General features: G+C 43.9%; 1 pseudogene; it reads left to right on the plus strand.

Annotated features, from left to right (window-relative positions):
- LOC116355458 (ATP-dependent RNA helicase DDX39A-like) lies at positions 1–19,942 on the plus strand (annotated as a pseudogene).
- The last annotated feature ends 224 nt before the right edge of the window (positions 19,943–20,166 follow it).

Below are 20,166 nucleotides of genomic sequence, written 5' to 3' on the forward strand. Positions count from 1 at the left end.
CTTTGATTGAGTCAGCTGTGTAATGTTGGGGGGGAAACGTGCACCCCTTGGAGTCCCAAGGACCGAATATGGAAAACCCTGTGCTAGAAGGTGATGTTTCACTAGGATTCAATTCAGAAAGTGAAATTACAAGAATATGAATCCTCATGTAATATAACTAAGGTTAGATGGTGAGGAATTGTACATAGATTATTGAATTGGCATTTCAATTAACCTTCTGAATTGACTGTATTGTTGATACAGCGCCTTCTTGCCCTTTGTGCTTTTGTCTGTGCCCAATGTTTGTACAATGTTTTGTGCTGCTACCATGCTGTGTTGTCATGTGTTGATGCCTTGCTATGTTTCTTAAGTCTCTCTTTATGTAGTGATGTGTGTTTTGTCCTATATATTTTTTTTAATGTTAAATCCCAGGCCCCAATCCCCGCAGGAGGCCTCTTGGTAGGCCGTCATTGTAAATAAGAATTTGTTCTTAACTAACTTCCCTAGTTACGTTTCTGTCTTTCAGTCCAACATGAGTACATCCCACAGGCCATCCTGGGCATGGACATCCTGTGCCAGGCCAAGTATGGAATGGGCAAGACTGCTGTGTTTGTACTGGCCACCCTGCAGCAGATTGAGCCTGTGGATGGGCAGGTGAGTGGTTGAATAATGAAATTAATCTCTACATTGTGGAAGCAGCAACTGAATTGCTGTTACATCCTCCCTCCTTTACTAAAAATAGCTTTTGATGGAGAATCCATTGAGTGCTTTGTAGTTTAGGAATAGGCTTAATCTGTATCTGGGGATCCTTGCATAAGAAAGTGTCTAATCGCCAACTTTATTTAACATTTATTTGGACTAGGCAAGTCAGTTAAGAACACATTTTTATTTACAATGACGGCCTACCCCGGCCAATCCCTAATGACGCTGGGCCAATTGCAGTCTGAATTTGTTCTCCTTTTAATCTCACTGTTTACACTGCTGTTCTATCCTATTGGATAATCTTGTGTGCTTTTTGTTTCTCTGCTGTCCAGAGAGCTCTGTATTAAACATCCTCCCCTACCTCTCTCTCTGTCTACCAGGTGTCTGTGCTGGTGATGTGCCACACACAAGAGCTGGCCTTCCTGATCAGCATAGAGTATGAGTGCTTCTCCAAGTACATGCCTACCGTCAAGGCAGCCGTGGTCTTCGGGGGCCTGTCCATCAAGAAGGACGAGGACGCGCTGAAGAAGAACTGCCCCCACTTTGTGGTGGGAACGCCCGGCCGCATCCTGGCCCTCATCCGCAACAAGACCCTCAACCTGAAGAACGTGAAGCACTTTGTCCTGGACGAGTGTGACAAGATGCAAATTCAGACCACAGTAGGACAGGGGAGCTGATGCCAGATGTGAGTGACTGGAGCAAGGAGTAAGTTGAAACGTCACAGAGGAAAGGTCAATTGAAAACGTGTTCCAATGTACCTACTAGCATATCACTTAGAATGCACTTCTAATACACTGTCCTAATAAGTAGTAGTGGATCTTGGAACAGAATGTGATAGATGGTGTGACTTAATTAAGGATTTAGCCAAAACGTAGGAAAGTATTTACATTTTATTTAGTCCTCAGATTTCAGGCTGAGTGGGTTGACTTTTTTTTGTGATGGCCATATTATTTTCCTATAGTCTCTCCCTCAGACATGAGGCGTGATGTTCAGGACATCTTCAAACTCACACCCCACGAGAAGCACCACCCATGTTCAGCGCCACCCTAAGCAAAGAGATCCGTCCTGTCTGCCGCAAGTTCATGCAGGATGTACGTTGAAGGGTTTCTTATAACCCGTGGTTATCTACATGTTCTGAAACTTAAAGTTGCAGTTTTACACACACACACACAGAGATGAACCCATCTCCCTAAATTGCAATTTGAAGAGGCAATCGGCAGTATAAACATTAATGAAGCATCTTCCTCGCCCCTGTTTTGGAGGGATGAGTCTGGAGAAATTTAACCACTCTGAAATTCGTAGAGTTATATGCAAGGACTGACCGTCAATGATATCAGAATTATCATTTTGACCATATTTTGAGACTATGTAGTTTATTTTTGCGTTTACTTTGTTTACAAGCATTGGAATGAAACAAGCTTGTATTTTGGGTTCTGGTGGGGTACGAAAGTTGAACTAAGCTCATGGGCATTTGTTATTCTTTTCATTTTAAATGTCTAAAAATGGATGTAGAAACTACTGATTGCCCCCTTTTTTTTGTTTTTAAAAGGATTTTGGATATGGCTTAATATTCATGTAAAATGTTCCAATCTAGCCCCTCTAATCTTTGCCTGCTCGTGACTGTCCTTCTCATAAGTGGCCAGAGTTGACCCTCTCTTAACCTGGGTCTGGGGCTCTGGACATTTTCGGGAGGAACAGTCCTGGCATTAAAGCTGTGAATATTGAAAAATAAAGTTCCATCCAGCTCTAGTACTTGTAATTGATGTTCACAATCACATTTGTAGTTCTTCATTCACCAACACACAGAATGTGTTTTACTCCTGTTTTTCACTTAATGTGGCTAGGTTTATAAAACAGTCCCAAAGAGTGACACTTTCCCCATGTTCTATTCATTAGGGCACACTAGCAAAATGTTTAGCACTGGAAGTCCTGGTAGTTCCTCCCTGTGTTCTGTTTGGTGCTTAATGAATATCTCCTGTAGCCCATGGAGGTGTTTGTGGACGATGAGACCAAGCTGACGCTGCACGGCCTGCAGCAGTACTACTGCAAGCTGAAGGATAGCGAGAAGAACTGCAAGCTCTTTGAACCTGCTCGACGTGCTCGAGTTCAACCAGGTACGGACAGAGGTCTTTTCAGAGAATTGAATGCTAAAACGTAATTTATTTTAGTTTTAATCTGAGTGAGTTGAATGTATTTTGTCCATGGAATTGAAAGTCACGTGTTTAAATACAATTTTACTCATTCAAGTGAACTAAGTCTATGCACCGACAAAGTTTCTGCCTGTGAGTTTTATGCCATGTGTTTTTCGTCTTCAGAGTGTACATTTATTTGACCAGGGTAAAGCCAGGGTGCCATATCAGATGCAGCATGGGTTTTGTGCCCCATGTTTGTCTTCGGTGTCTCACTGCTATTTTCTCCCCTGTCTGAAGGTGGTGATCTTTGTGAAGTCTGTGCAGCTCTGTCTCAGCTGCTGGTGGAGCAGAACTTCCCCGCAATCGCTATCCACAGGGGCATGGCCCAGGAGTAGAGGTGGGTTCTGATGGAGAGGAAAAAATCACTGGCTAAACCCTATAGTCTATGCACTTGTTAAAATCTGAGCAGTTTTGATTGGTATAAGCAATATTAGGATATTGCTTACACTTCAAGTCATCTCAGATATTAATAACTGCATAGGGTTTAGGGGTAGATTTGGGATTGGGTCTTGGCTTTCATTGGGAATTACTGATTTGGACAAAAGAATGTCCTCGACTTTTCCGTCCTCTTATCCGTAAACCGATAAGTGGTTGAGGAGTGTCAATTTGTTAGTAGGCAAACGGTGTCCTCGCCTCCTGCTGAGGAAGCATAAGTGTCCTTTGCTGAAGTTGAGATCTACCCCTCCCCTTTCAATCAGCTGTTTACTCTGAGAAGCATGCACATATTTAAAACGATAAGTAGCATATCGTTTTTATCCATACGATGTCTAGCTAAATGTCTTTTACTACTTTACACATTTTAATTTGGGATTCCACCCCTGTAAATGTCATATGCATTATGTGTGAATAGAGTCTAATTTCATACAAGCACATTTCCTCCTCTCCTCAGTTACTGTTGACTTTTTTTCAAAAGGCTTTCCCGGTACCAGCAGTTCAAGGACTTCCAAAGGCGGATCCTGGTGGCCACCAACCTGTTTGGCCGAGGGATGGACATTGAGCGCGTCAACATCGTCTTCAACTACGACATGCCCGAGGATTCCGACACCTACCTGCACAGAGTGGCCCCGACACCTACCTGCACAGAGTGGCCCGTGCAGGCAGGTTCGGGACGAAATTCATTATATCGGTCCATGGCCCTGTACAGCAGATGATTCTAGATAATGAGATTAATCTAATGAATAAGTTGCTTTGATGGTAAGCTTGAATGAAGAACAGACACATTTGGGCTAATTAGCTAATATCATGTCATCAGGTGAAGCTCCCTCAGACTACCCAAGTTCCCTAAACGCAACCACATTTAGAAGAAGAATTGCTTCCTGAATTCCTAGTGTAGCAATAAGCGCCCTCCTGATATTCACGTTTCTATGAATACCAAGGGGAACATGGCTTTAAAATACACACTTCCACCATCCTCCTTCCAAAGGAATTGCAAAGCAATGCGATGTGACTAATAATTTATTCTGCAATGGTAGTGAGTGTATTGTCGGAGGGGGGCTAGGCTGATCTGACCCTGATCAGGTCTGTGATTCAATAAGATACAGATTTAAAGTATCACCAGCACTGCTGTGTTAACCTCAAATGGATTACAAACAGATTTAACACTGTACACCAACATAACCCCGGATGCCCTTGCATTTGCCTAGGCATTAACAAAAAATACACACATAAACGATACACGGTATGTCCATGGGATTGGTTTAAGCCTCACTTTCCCAAAGTAGATGAACCAACCAGATCCCCTTTTCTGGGGCACTGATCGAAACTGATCTGGGACCAGAATAGTTAGTGTGGCGTCAAAAAGAAACCATCTGACCTATTACTATTACACCTGTGCCACTTTGGTACAATAGCCCCAGTACATTGTGTCACCAGTTGATTGTGTGTTCATTCAGCTCTATATTAACACCACATGAAACCTCCCTCTGGGGTTACAGAACAGGTCTGGATAGTTTGCCACACACACTGGAATGGGCCAATAGAGAGGTGACGTTAATTATACTCCCAGAGAGAGTGAACTGTGAACTGAGGTGAATCATTCCTGTACATTACCAGACACCAGTGATCCTAGAAAACAAGTGCAACCAAGACAACAGCTCTGGTGAAATGGTTGCCCAGGCTTGTATATCATAATAAAGGGCAAGGCCCTGTTCACCTGACTAGGTGGTGAAATAGATGGGGGGGCGTGGTATTGGGCGTTGCCAACAGCGCCTTCTCCGACCAACATTTGTAGCGTTCAGGTTTCCCTTCACTGGAACTAAAGGGCCTATCCCGAACCATGAAAAACAGCCCCAGGCAATTCGTTATTCCTCCTCCAAACATTAGTTGGCACTATGCATTGTGGCAGGTAGCGTACTCCTGGCATCCGCCAAACCCAGATTTGTCCATCGGACTGCCAGCTGGTGAAGTGTGATTCATCACTCCAGAGAATGCGTTTCCACAGAGTCCAATGGCGGCAAGCTTTACGCCACTCCAGGCAAATGCTTGGCATTGCGCATGGTGATCTTAGGCTTGTGTGCGGCTGCTCGGCCATGGAAACCCCTTTCATGAAGCTCCCGACAAACAGTTAATATGCTGACATTGCTTCCAGAGGCAGTTGGGAACTCGGTAGTGAGTGTTGCAACTGAGGACAGATTATTTTTGACTCTCTACAACACTCGGCGGTCCCGTTCTGTGAGCTTGTGTGGCCTACCACTTCACGGCTGAGCCTTTGTTGCTCCTAGACGTTTCCAATTCACAATAACAGCACTTACAGTTGACCGGGGCAGCTCTAGCAGGGCAGATATTTGACAAACTGACTTGTTGGAAAGGTGGCATCCTACGATGATGCCACGTTGAAAGTCACTGAGCTCATCAGTAACGGCCATTCTACTGCCAATGTTTGTCTACAGAGATTGCATGACTGTGTGCTCAATTTTTATACATCTGTCAGCAAAGGATGTTGCTGAACTCTCCGACTCCACTAATTTGAAGTGGTGTCCACATACTTTAGTATATATAGTGTATCTGAGTGACTCATACATTATAACAAAATCAATTGGGGGCCCCATGCCAAGACATTTGGGGAATTTTAGAAGAAACATTGCAATGTTGTTTTTGTAATATTATCACCCCTCCAGTATGTGATGTCTCTGAAACAATACAGTTATACTGATCTGTAGCATCCTGTATCTGGGCAAATATTGGTTTGCTTTGTGAGTAACTCTAACCAGTTGCCATTCCATTTCTGCTTTATTCTTTGCTGTAATGTAAAGTGCTTCCAAAATAATATGAACAACAGACTAGATGGGAGCTTGTAGTAGCTGCAGTAGGGCAGGATACTGGAGTTTTAGACTTGATATGTCAGGTAATGGAGTTGCTCCCAGTATCTCAGCGTCAGCAGGATAAGGGAGTGGAACCTTTAGCACAGGGCAGGCCTCTGCTGATCGCTACAACCAACCAACCACAGTGAGAGTCGGTGTGACGAACAGATAGACAGAACCTCCGAGATGCACAGACAGACAGACAGGCAAACAGACACAGACATCAGGACAGGTTTATGATATCCCTCCCTCCTACTACGGTCCTTATTGTGGCATTCAGCAGTTTTGTACGGCAGAAGCACGCCACAGCCAAGCCGGTGTAAAACACAAAGACTTAATCTGACAACAACACAAAGGCATATTAGCTTACCATTCATTCACAGTTCACCTTAGCATGGATTGCCATACATTGGAGATCAGGATTCCATAGAACAGACAGAACAGTTGAAACTGGAGCAGCAGCACGGCCAGGTGGACTGGGAACAGCAAGGAGTGATCATGCTAGGTAGTCCTGAGGCATGGTCCTAGGGCTCAGGTCCTCCGAGAGAGCGAAAGAAAGAGAGAATTATAGGGAGCATACTTAAATTCACACAGGACACCGGATAAGACAGGAGAAGTACTCCAGATATAACAAACTGACCCTAGTCCCCGACACAAACTACTGCAGCATAAATACTGGAGGCTGAGACAGGAGGGGTCAGGAGACACTGTGGCCCCATCCGATGATACCCCCGGACAGGGCCAAACAGTAAGGATATAACCCCACCCACTTTGCCAAAGCACAGCCCCCCACACCACTAGAGGGATATCTTCAACCACCAACTTACCATCCTGAGACAAGGCTGAGTATAGCCCACAAAGATCTCTGCCCCTGGCACAACCCAAGGGGGGGGGCGCCAACCCAGACAGGAAGATCACATCAGTGACTCTACCCACTCAAGTGACGCACCCCTCCTAGGGACGGCACTCTATAGTGCTTTAGAGATTTATTCCCTCTAGAAAAAATATAAAATGAGGGAATTATTCAAATGTAACTCTTATTATGTCAATTGCAATTAGGTTAGGGCATTATTATAGCCTATACTGGCTATAATGACTGGCACAGTGAACATACTCATAACAATGATACTGTAGTAGACAGTAGACAGCAAATTGACCTTAAGAATCTATAGCATGCAGGTGGGTCTGGAAAACAAAAACTCAAGAAGAAGATCAAAATAGCTGCCAGTTGTGTTTATTGAATTAAATAGGGTGTAATAAAATGAGTTGTGAGTAGGGGGGGTTGTCTCCCTCCCTCTTCTGTTGGCTTTGAGAGTTTATTTAGAAAGTGGGTTGGGGGAGGTGGCAGCAGGGTTTTCCCAAACTCGTCTTCTGCACAGTTACTTTTGCTTCTTTTTTTTGCAGGGGAAGCAAAATAGTTTTGCCAGGGCGGCTGTGATCCGCGGGAGGAGAGCCTGTTTTTTCTTAGGCTGATCTGCAGCCACAGTACCTGAACAGGTGACAGAGAACAAGGCATGAAATCAGGGTCGTGTTCATTAGGGTACACAGTAGCAAAATATTTTGAAACAGAAAACAAAAACAAGCATTTGTTATTGGCAAGTTCAAGAAAGTTCCTCCCTGTTTTAGTCCGCTGTCTTCCATTTAGTGGCTAATGAATAAGACCCTGATAACTTTATCATAGTCTCCCGTCCTTACATTACAATAGTGTGCTGAAGACAGATGCACATGTTGACTGACAGAAATGAGGACTTACTATCATTGCCAAGAGGAGACACCTTGTTCTTCTGGTTCTTGTTATTTCCTCGCTTCTTCTTTCCTGACTTCCTCACTTCTTTCTTCATAGCCTCTTCCTTCTTAGTAGAGAGAGAAACAGACATGAGTCGATGCCTCACAATCAAACAGCCCAAATAACTAAACGATCTACTGGTTCTTGGCAGTCTCACCTGTGTGGAGGTGATGTCCTCGAGGTCTGTGGAGAGGGCACTGCTGATGGGCTTGGTGCTTTCAGAAAGGTAGCTAATTACCTGGGACTTTTCAGAGATGGCTGAGCTTACACTGGTCTTTTCCAAACCAGTGCTGTCATCAGCCATCTCCTCTAGGTCCTCTTCTAGGGTTTCCCTCCAAGCCAGGAGCTCCTCGGTGAGGGTGCCGTCACTCCTTGAGGAGGTTGAGGAGTGTGACCTCCCACTACCACGGCTCCTCCTGGCTCCAAAATGGCCTTTGAAACTCCAGTCCTCGGAATAGTCATCTATGACTTGTGTGATGGTGTCCGCCATGCACCTGATGGCTCCCTCGCTACCAGAGCGTGCGGCACGCAGTTGAGCCCGGTTGGAGTCCGAACGCAGGGACAATCTTTTAGCCGCAGTCTTCACGATGGCCTTCACCGCATCCTCACCACTGAATTGGATGCTCTCCTCCAGGCCAAAGACGACCGAGATGTCAGCATACTTCAGGGCATGCTGGACCTCCACAAAGAGATCCTTCATCAGCCTGAAGGGGTCATTGGCCCTCCTTGTCTGGGGGGACTCTGAGGCCTCCAGTCGGCACATGATGCCGTGGAGAATAAACTTCAGAGTCTGGGGGCTCATGACGGTGGCCCAGGGAGTGCTGCAAAGGAGGATGTGCTCCTTGCCTGGTAGGAGGGAGGGAATCTTCTCCAGGGGGTCCTGCCTGTTCTTGGTGGGCATCAGGGAGCTGTCACTCATCTCGGAGACCTCAGCCACCCCCACTTCTTCTTTCAGAGTCTGGGCAGGAGCTGCCCATGCTGCCTGGGTTGAGGTGGAGGGTTTAGGGTATGAGACAGTCATGACACTTACAACCACCTCCTCTTCGTCCTTGGGGGAAGAGGAACACGGAGAGTCAGGGAACCTTTCCCTGGCACCGGAATCCAATCCTAAGAAAACACACTCATATTCTGAACTGGTTCAAAGCCACATCCATGTATAACACTATGCAGTATCTAGTACATTTACTATAATGGTAATACACTGGTTATTACATGGTTATTACTGGTTATAAGTGTACCTTTCTGGATGATGAGCCTGGACTTGTAATCGTCGTTGCAGGTACTGTTCAGGATGTCTCCCACCCTGGTGGTCAGGACCTGGCAGACGGCCCCTAGTCAAATCAAAATGTATTTAATGCAGGGGTGTCAAACTCATTCCATGGAGGGCTAAGTGTCTGCGGGTTTTAGTTTTTTCCTTTCAATTAAGACCTAGACAACCAGGTTAGAGGAGTTTCTTACTAATTAGTGACCTTAATGCATCAATCAAGGGTGGAGTGAAACCCTGCAGAAACCCGGCCTTCTATAGAATGAGTTTGACATTTGATTTAAAGTAATTCTTCACACATAACATGTCTCCAAACACTGTATAGAAAAATAAGGGAAAAAAATGAAAATACCATTACGAACAATAAGAGAAAAGAAAGAAGGGGAATGTGTGGGTGCAAAAGACGGTAAAAACAACATAACTAACCTAGTGCCTCCTTGTTGTCATGGGAGCTGGAGGACTGGAGGGTAACTTTAGTGCCCTTCTTGATAGCTGGCAGGACACCTACAGAAAGAGGATCGTAGACATTAGTGGATCCTTCCACCATATATCGTTTTAGAATTCTAGCAATAAATCCAGGTACTTTGGAAGTGGAGATGAATACTCACTGTAACTGGTTGTTTGAGTTAGAGTTTGAGGCAGTGCCAACATACCAACTACTTGGCGGCTTAGTTTTTTCACCCCTGACTTAGCCTCCCTAGACCTTCTAGCCTTGATAACCTCTGTGGCCTTCTTTTCTGCCTTTGCTATATTTGCCTCTCGGCTGGGCCTGGGGCCTTGCGGGGGCTTCGGCACAAGGTTCTGAGACAAATAACAACAGTGGGGCAATCATATCACCATAGAAACCACATTTTTCACCATATGCATGATGGTACTGAGTGAAATGTCACATAAGGGTTAACCTTAGAATTAGAATCAGAATTCAAATCTGAATTCCAATACTATTAGTTCTAACTAGTAGGTGGTCCATGTGTCTTAATGGCGTTATGTAAACTGGTTTTCAACCCGTCGTATTACTAGATTGCAACCAACTAGCCTCCGTGACAACCAGACGTTTTGCAACAGAACTAAAAGATGTTTCTTACCTTTCGAGGGCTATCCTGGAGGCAGTCTACCAGGGCTGGCAGGCTTAGTCCATCATGGCCAGCGGAATGGACGTCTGCCTTTCGAGGGCTATCCTGGAGGCAGTCTACCAGGGCAGGCAGGCTCAGTCCATCATGGCCAGCAGAATGGACATCTGCCTTTTGAGGGCTATCCTGGAGGCAGTCTACCAGGGCTGGCAGGCTTAGTCCATCATGGCCAGCGGAATGGACGTCTGCCTTTCGAGGGCTATCCTGGAGGCAGTCTACCAGGGCTGGCAGGCTTAGTCCATCATGGCCAGCGGAATGGACATCTGTCTGGAGCACTTGCTCTCTAGCACTAGCTTGGAGGGTCCTAGCCTGGGGTATAGGAACATAAGGAAATACATAGAACTTAAGCCCTCCATTATTATGCCCACTTTTCCAACTATAAACCATAACCTTAGAATTATAATCAGAATTCAAATCTGAATTCCAAAACTATTAGTTCTAACTAAACTCAGCAAAAAAAGAAACATCCTCTAACTGTCAACTGTGTTTATTTTCAGCCAACTTAACATGTGTAAATATTTGTATGAACATAACAAGATTCAACAACTGAGACATAAACTGAACAAGTTCCACAGACATGTGACTAACAGAAATGGAATAATGTGTCCATGAACAAAGGAGGGGTCAAAATCAAAAGTAACAGTCAGTAACTGGTGTGGCCACCAGCTGCATTAAGTACTGCAGTGCATCTCCTCCTCATGGGCTGCACCAAATTTGGCAGTTCTTGCTGTGAGATGTTAACCCACTCTTAAAAAATGAAATAAGAAAATGTTACCCCACTCTTCCACCAAGATTCCTTCACATTTCTGGGGGGAATGGCCCTAGCCCTCACCCTCCGATCCAAAAGGTCCCAGACATACCAATGGGATTGAGATCCGGGCTGTTCGCTGGCCATGGCAGAACACTGACATTCCTGTCTTGCAGGATATCACGCACAGAACGAGTAGTAGCTGCTGGCATTGTCATGCTGGAGGGTCATGTCACGATGAGCCTGGAGGAAGGGTACCACATGAGGGAGGAGGAATTCTTCCCTTTAACGCACAGCGTTGAGAATAAAGAGCACTTTTTCCAGTCCTGTCTGGTCCAGCGACGGTTGGGTTTGTGCCTATAGGTGACGTTGTGCCCGGTGATGTCTGGTGAGGAGCTGCCTTACAACAAGCCTACAAGCCCTCAGTCCAGTCTCTCTCAGCCTATTGCGGACAGTCTGAGCACTGATGGAGGGATTGTGCGTTCCCGGTGTAACTCTGGCAGTTGTTGTTGCCATCCTGTACCTGTCCCGCAGGTGTGATGTTCAGATGTACCGATCCTGTGCAGGTGTTGTTACACGTGGTCTGCCATTGCTGTCCGTCCTGTCTCCCTGTAGCGCTGTCTTAGGCGTCTCACAGTACGGACATTGCAATGTATTGCCCTGGCCACATCTGCAGTCCTCATGCCGCCTTACAGCATGCCTAAGGCACGTTCATGCAGATGAGCAGGGACCCTGGGCATCTTTCTTTTGTTGTTTTTCAGAGTCAGTAGAAATGCCTCTTTAGTGTCCTAAGTTTTCACAACTATGACCTTAATTGCCTACCGTCTGTAAGCTGTTATTGTCTTAACGACCGTTCCACAGGTGCATGTTCATAAATTGTTTATGGTTCATTGAACAAGCATGGGAAACAGTGTTAAAACCCTTCACAATGAAGATCTGTGAAGATATTTGGATTTTTACGAATTATCTTTAAAATACATGGTCCTGAAAAAGGGACGTTTCTTTTTTTGCTGAGTTTAGTAGGTGGTCCATGTGTCTTAATGGCTTTATTATCGCGTTGTAAACTGGTTTTCAACACGTCATATTACTAGATTGCAACCAACTGGTCTCCGTTACAACCAGACGTTTTGCAACAGAACTATAAGACGTTTTCTTACCTTTAGGGGGCTGTCAAGGGGGCAGTCTACCAGGGCTGGCAGCCTTAGTCCATCATGGTCAGTGATGTCTGTCTGGAGGACCTGCTCTCCAGCACTAGCTTGGAGGGTCCCAGCCTGGGGTATATGAACATAAGGAAATACATCTAACCTTAGCCCTCAATTAATTATGCCCACTTTTCCAACTATAAATCATATCAATCTGTTTTTACAGCATATAGGTTATACTACCAAGAAGATAGCCTCATTACATATCAAGAGGGATAGCCCCAGAATGAAAACAAATGTTTAATTACTTATGAGACTTACTTTTAGAATAATTTTTCTCAACGGTTTATGATTTCTATCCATTGTGCTTTCAGGCACCCTTCAGATTGGACCTGACATTTTTTTAAATAAACAAATACATTTTAAAATACATTTCAAAAAAAGAATTTTACAACATCTTGGCCAGTTATGCTGTACTCACACAGAATGTCTTCTTTGTCCACTCAGAGTGATTTATTTGAACATGAGGATGACTGTCCTTTGCAAAGCATCAACTCAACTGAGGCAAAAGTATCGCACTGAACATTTTCTTGAGTTCGTTTACGTCATAGGCTTCTATATTTCATCGTACATTATGACGTCAACTACAAAAGCACAGAGCGACCACTCCGGGAAATTAATGCATTGTTTCTGATCACATACGATATCTGAAAAATGTTTACAATGTAACCCAATTCATTTAGGTTCAGTGAGGTTTAATCGTATTATATGGATAAATGTTGCCCTCTGTTGGCCATAACTGATATATTATAGTCAAATAAATCAAATCATTGATGGGTTTGGTGAGGGAAGACAGATATGATCAGGGCATGCACACATATTGCCCATGAATGAATAAATGTTTTAAGCCAAATGTCTGTTTGTCCAAGACAGTCATTGTTACGCCTTTGCCCAATTTGCCCAGTATAGCTTCATGTCACATATCTATCATAATTTATACAAACTGGATGAATGCAGGCTGTTGGTTTGTAAATGTTGTAAATAAATATGTATATAGTATGCATATGTAACAGTTGTTAAAGTACTATGTGAATTTCACCAGGTTCATATATTAATATGTCGTGTTGATTTGTTATTATGCATGCCTGCATCCTGGCTGAAGTGGAGTGTGTTCTTACGTTTTGCCCTGCATGCTCAAATCATTTTGTATCCTGAGAGAGGTAGTCACGCTTTTTATGTCTTCAGAAAAGTTGGATTCTTTTCAGTACAAAGTCATACACACAGTGTTTTGTTCATGAATAATGATGTGTATTTAGAGGTTACTCATAAGTGGATGGTATTGTTAAGATGCACTTGTAATTGTACTTTTTAGGATGATATCAACATTCTGAATTCAACATGTGGTTAATAGCTAGCTAAGGTATTAGCAGGCTATTTATTGTGTGAACGATGGCTAGCTCCTCGAATGATCCCAGTCCCTCCTATTGTGTATCTGCTGTAGAAAGAGGCCACGATTCGCAGAACATATGTGCTCTACAAATGTTTTATTTCCTTTTGGATGCAGGTATGTGGTTTTATCTTTGTAAAATATGTTATGTATAATAAGGAGAGACTATTAATTTGTGTATTCGAAAGTCATTTTGATGCACTGAGAGAGAAAGAGGCGTGGATTCTCAGAACATATGTGCTCTAGAAATGTTTTATTTCCTTTTGGATGCAGAGAGTGAGTTCTGCTTGATTAAAACTACCTAATTTCCAAAGTCCACGTCTATAGTCTCAATCAACCACACACAACGCAGAGTTACAGCGGTGCAGTATAGCACCGGTTACACATATTCTTATTATTGTTTCATTCACTTATCTTTTTGACCTGCAATGTTGGAGTTCAGATCTTAAGAATTTCACTGTACCCTACAATTACATCTCCGACCGACTAATAAACTAATCTAATCGACTGAAATCTAATCTAAATTCAGATTTTTTTCTGGATGAGGAAACTAGTCATACGTAGCTATAATTTACAGAAATCATAAATGTTTACATTATTGCTGAGTAAGGCTATCAGTGTACTTTTTTCATACCAGTGTTGTCAAACAAGAAATGATGCCTACAATTTAGTTTAGGGCAGCTGGCGAAATCCCGCCTTCTTCGTTGGCATTTTCAAGATCGGCATTAATTTAGACGGTTCGTTTTCAGGCGGGTTTGGTGAGATTGCCTTTAAAATGGACCAATAGTGGCCACGAATACACGAGCACAGTGCTTCTAGACTGCCCCTGTGAACCTAGCTAGCAGTGATACTCGAAGCCGATTTTAATTGCATAAAAATGTGCAGTATTGAGTAATTTTCAATATCTGCATCAATTGTAAATAAGAAACACATTTTTCTTTCCATAATGCTCACAAATAGCAGCCATGTTCGAGTATATTTTTGTTAAAATCTTTGCGAAAACCTTGTGCAATCTGGCTAGCTGACTAACACATTTAGCGTTGCGTCAAGCTAACGCTAGTACTAGCACGGTCGTATCAGTTAGCAGTTAACTTCTGCTATCAGTGTGTCGCAGGTTGGTTCCGAGAATTACATTTTAGGTCAAGTTAGACCCTAGAAATGTCTTGCTCGTTATTAATTTGAGCCAACGTTATTTCTGAATATTCACCTTGCATTTGGAACCTATTTCCCTTTATAGCACTTTGCTGTCACAAAGTTTGAATGAGGAGGCGGCTGCCATTGTTTGTGCGGAGAGTGAGGCATGATTCCTTGTTCAACTTGATTGAATCGGGCAACTGGCTAACTACTGTAAACTGAGTTGTGTGGGATTCTGTGTTTCACATTATAGCCATTACCATATGATTAAATATGATCTGATGTTGGTTGTGTGAGGTATCTGCATTTGTGCACTGGAGCATCCATTATGAGATTAAACAACTGCTTGCTACTTGCCTGTTTGTGTGTGTGACAAAAACTGAATAACATGGTGTGACTTGCATGTTGCAAAACTAGATAACAGCCCAGCAGTTGCTTTGTCCTTGTGGTTGTATGTAACAATATTCAGCACATGGTGTGACTTGCTGTATCTTACAAAGTTGTGGTTAATAAGCAGGCATAGGGAGGGGTGGTCTTCACGAGGTTTAACTAAGATGGAAAAATACTGAACAACACAATAGCAGGAACTGAGCAACTGTTATAACTAGGCTGCGATACCAGAACAGTAAGAATCTATACATCGACAGAGGGGGGACCCGCCTGAGCGTCTGCGATAGGCTGAGCAAGTTTAAACCACGCCCAGCCTCTACTGTGATAGGCCAACAGGCGTGTTGGAACTATGTCCATCACAGTATAAGAACAACTGTTTACGTACATCCTGTCAGTTCACCACCTAAAAACGCTGTGCGGAAGAAAATATGGAGCCTCACCTCAGACAGTGCTGAAAGTCTACTTCAGCTACATCTGACCCCTCTTTGAATACGCCCTGCCAGCCTGGATAACAGCTTCACCGCAGCAGATGAATCGGCTACAGATAGTCCAAAACATGGCAGTTTACAGACTACCAAAATATATCAGCAACCACTATGTTAACAGCATATCTGGACTGAAATCAATCAACAATAGACAGTAATCATTGGCCAGAAGTTCATCAACAGAGCCACTCACAACCCATCATTGAAGGAAGCCGTGGGACAGGCCAAATGGACCACAGATACACCCATGTCCATAATGCTGAAGCTGACCTAGAAGAGAGGAAGAAAAAATACAAAATACAAAAACAAAAGTGTGTATGAAAATGTGTAGATATATGTGAAAATGTGTAGATATATGTGAATGCACTCCTTAGCACCCTGACCCCTCTCCCCATGCACAGCTGTGGGCTATAATTTTAATGATGTTCTTTTATCCCTCAAGGGGTTCTTATAACCCGTGGTTATGTACATGTTCTGAAACTTAAAGTTGCAGTTTTATACACACACATACACACACACACAGACACAGAGATGAACCCATCTCCCTAAATTGCACTTTGAAGAGGCAATCGGCAGTATAAACATTAATTAATCATCTTCCTCGCCCCTGTTTTGGAGGGATAGGTCTGGAGAAAATTACCCACTCTGAAATTCGTAGAGCTATATGCAAGGACTGACCATCAATGATATCAGAATTATCATTTTGACCGTGTTTTGAGACTATGTAGTTTATTTTTGCGTTTACTTTGTTTACAAGCATTTAAAAGGACAAGCTTGTATTTTGGGTTCTGGTGGGGTACGAAAGTTGAACTAAGCTCATGGGCATTTGTTATTCTTTTAATTTTAAATGTCTAAAAATGGATGTAGAAACTGCAGATTGCCCCTTTTTAAATATTTTTTTTTAAATGGATTTTGGATATGGCTTAATTTTCATGTAGGGCCTCCCGGGTAGCGCAGTGGTTAAGGGCGCTGTACCGCAGCGCCACCAGAGACTCTGGGTTCTCGCCCAGGCTCTGTCGCAACCGGGAGGTCCGTGGGGCAACGCACAATTGGCCCAGCTTTGTCCGGGTTAGGCCAGTAGGGATATTCTTGCCTCATGACTTTCAACCTTCATCTCTCCCAAACCCATACAGGAGTTTCATTTCATTTCATTTATCTGTTATTTTACCAGGTAAGTTGACTGAGAACATGTTCTCATTTGCAGCAACAACCTGGTGAATAGTTACAGAGGAGGGGGATTAATGGGCCAATTGTAAACTGGGGATTATTAGGTGACCATGATGGTTTGAGGGCCAAATTGGGAATTTAGCCAGGACACCTACAATAAGTGCCATGGGATCTTTAATGACCTCAGAGAGTCAGGACACCCGTCCCATGCGAAAGACAGCACCCTACACAGGGCAGTGTCCCCAATCACTGCCCTGGGGCATTGGGATATTTTTTAGACCATGGGAAAGAGTGCCTCCTACTGGCCCTCCAACACCACTTCCAGCAGCATCTGGTCTCCCATCCAGGAACTGACCAGGACCAACCCTGCTTAGCTTCAGAAGCAAGCCAGCAGTGGTATGCAGGGTGGTATGCTGAGTTGTAGTGATAAGACAAGATAGTAGCTACTAAAACAATCGGATACCCCTTTTTGGGGAGAATTTCTGATTTGGACAAAAATGTTTACTAAAATAAAATAAAATATTAATGTAAAAAGTTCCAGTCTAGCCCCTCTAAGCTTTGCCTGCTCGTGACGTGTCTGTCTCACAAGTGGCCAGAGTTGATCCTCTCTTAACCTGGGTCTGGGGCTCTGGACATTTTCGGGGGGAACAGTCCTGGCATTAAAGCTATAATGAAAAATAAAGTTTCATCCAGCTCTAGTACTAGTAATTGATGTTCACAATCACATTTGTAGTTCTTCATTCACCAACACACAGAATGTGGTTTACTCCTGTTTTTCACTTAATGTGGCTAGGTTTATAAAACTGTCCCAAAGAGTGACACTTTCCCCATGTTCTATTCATTAGGGCACACTAGCAAAATGTTTAGCACTGGAAGTCCTGGTAGTGCCTCCCTGTGTTCTGTTTGGTGCTTAATGAATATCTCCTGTAGCCCATGGAGGTGTTTGTGGACGATGAGACCAAGCTGACGCTGCACGGCCTGCAGCAGTACTACTGCAAGCTGAAGGATAGCGAGAAGAACCGCAAGCTCTTTGAACCTGCTCGACGTGCTCGAGTTCAACCAGGTACGGACAGAGGTCTTTTCAGAGAATTGAATGCTAAATCTGAGCGAGTTGAATGTATTTTGTCCATGGAATTGAAAGTCACGTGTTTAAATACAATTTTACTCATTCAAGTGAACTAAGTCTATGCACTGACAAAGTTTCTGCCTGTGAGTTTTATGCCCTGTGTTTTTCATCTTCAGAGTGTACATTTATTTGACCAGGGTAAAGCCAGGGTGCCATATCAGATGCAGCATGGGTTTTGTGCCCCATGTTTGTCTTCGGTGTCTCACTGCTATTTTCTCCCCTGTCTGAATGTGGTGATCTTTGTGAAGACTGTGCAGCGCTGTGTGGCTCTGTCTCAGCTGCTGGTGTAGCAGAACTTCCCTGCAATCGCCATCCACAGGGGCATGGCCCAGGAGGAGAGGTGGGTTCTGATGGAGAGGAAAAAAATCACTGGCTAAACCCTACAGTCTATGCACTTGTTAAAATCTGAGCAGTTTTGATTGATATGAGCAATATTAGGATATTCAAGTCATCTCATATATTAATAAGTGCATAGGGTTTAGGGGTAGATTTGGGATTGGGTCTTGGCTTTCATTGGGAATTTCTGATTTGGACAAAAGAATGTCCTCGACTTTTACGTAAACCGATAAGTGGTTGAGGAGTGTCAATTCGTTAGTAGGCAAACTGTGTCTTCGCCTCCTGCTGAGGAAGCATAAGTGTCCTTTGCTGAAGTTAAATGAGAATCTCATTTACTTGCACATTTTCTATAATAGTCATGTAGCAGAAGCTGTTATCCAGAGGGACTTAACAATAACTTTCTCTCAGACAACATGTTTGTGGGTCACAGTTTCAGTGTACCCACAGGAGTGAAGCAGGATGTATAATGCCTGGTCTACTTATTCTAAATCTATGGGTGCCCCCCTTCCTCCCCCAGGCTTTCCCGGTACCAGCAGTTCAAGGACTTCCAAAGGCGGATCCTGGTGGCCACCAACCTGTTTGGCCGAGGGATGGACATTGAGCGCGTCAACATCGTCTTCAACTACGACATGCCCGAGGATTCCGACACCTACCTGCACAGAGTGGCCCGTGCAGGCAGGTTCGGGACGAAATTCATTATATCGGTCCATGGCCCTGTACAGCAGATGATTCTAGATAACGAGATTAATCTAATGAATAAGTTGCTTTGATGGTAAGCTTGAATGAAGAACAGACACATTTGGGCTAATTAGCTAATATCATGTCATCAGGTGAAGCTCCCTCAGACTACCCAAGTTCCCTAAACGCAACCACATTTAGAAGAATAATTGCTTCCTGAATTCCTAGTGTAGCAATAAGCGCCCTCCTGATAATCACGTTTCCATGAATACCAAGGGGAACATGGCTTTAAAATATACACTTCCACCATCCTCCCTCCAAAGGAATTGCAAATTAATGCGATGTGACTAATAATTTATTCTGCAATGGTAGTGAGTGCATTGTCGGAGGGTGGCTAGGCCGATCTGACCCTGATCAGGTCTGTGATTCAATAAGATACAGATTAAAAGGATCACCAGCACTGCTGCGTTAACCTCAAATGGATTACAAACAGATTTAACACTGTACACCAACAACCACGGATGCCCTTGCATTTGCCTAGGCATTAACAGAAAATACACACATAAACGATACACAGTATGTCCATGGGATTGGTTTAAGCCTCACTTTCCCAAAGTAGATGAACCAACCAGATCCCCTTTTCTGGGGCACTGATCGAAACTGATCTGGGACCAGTATAGTTAGTGTGGCGTCAAAAAGAAACCATCTGACCTATTACTATTACACCTGTGCCACTTTGGTACAATAGCCCCAGTACATTGTGTCACCAGTTGATTGTGTGTTCATTCAGCTCTATATTAACACCAAATGAAACCTCCCTCTGGGGTTACAGAACAGGTCTGAATTGTTTGCCACACACACTGGAATGGGCCAATAGAGAAGTGATGTTAATTATACTCCCAGAGAGAGTGAACTGAGGTGAATCATTCCTGTACATTACCAGACACCAGTGATCCTAGAAAACAAGTGCAACCAAGACAACCGCTCTGGTGAAATGGTTGCGCGGGCTTGTTTATCATAATAAAGGGCAAGGCCCTGTTCACCTGACTAGGTGGGGACATAGATGGGGGTGCGTGGTATTGGGCGTGGCCAACAGCGCCTTCTCCGACCAACATTTTTAGAGGCCCTCCCATGGCAGCAGAAACAAAATGTTGCTTTTTT

The sequence above is a fragment of the Oncorhynchus kisutch genome, linkage group LG20 (assembly GCF_002021735.2).
Source record: "Oncorhynchus kisutch isolate 150728-3 linkage group LG20, Okis_V2, whole genome shotgun sequence".
Taxonomy (NCBI): Eukaryota; Metazoa; Chordata; class Actinopteri; order Salmoniformes; family Salmonidae; genus Oncorhynchus; species Oncorhynchus kisutch.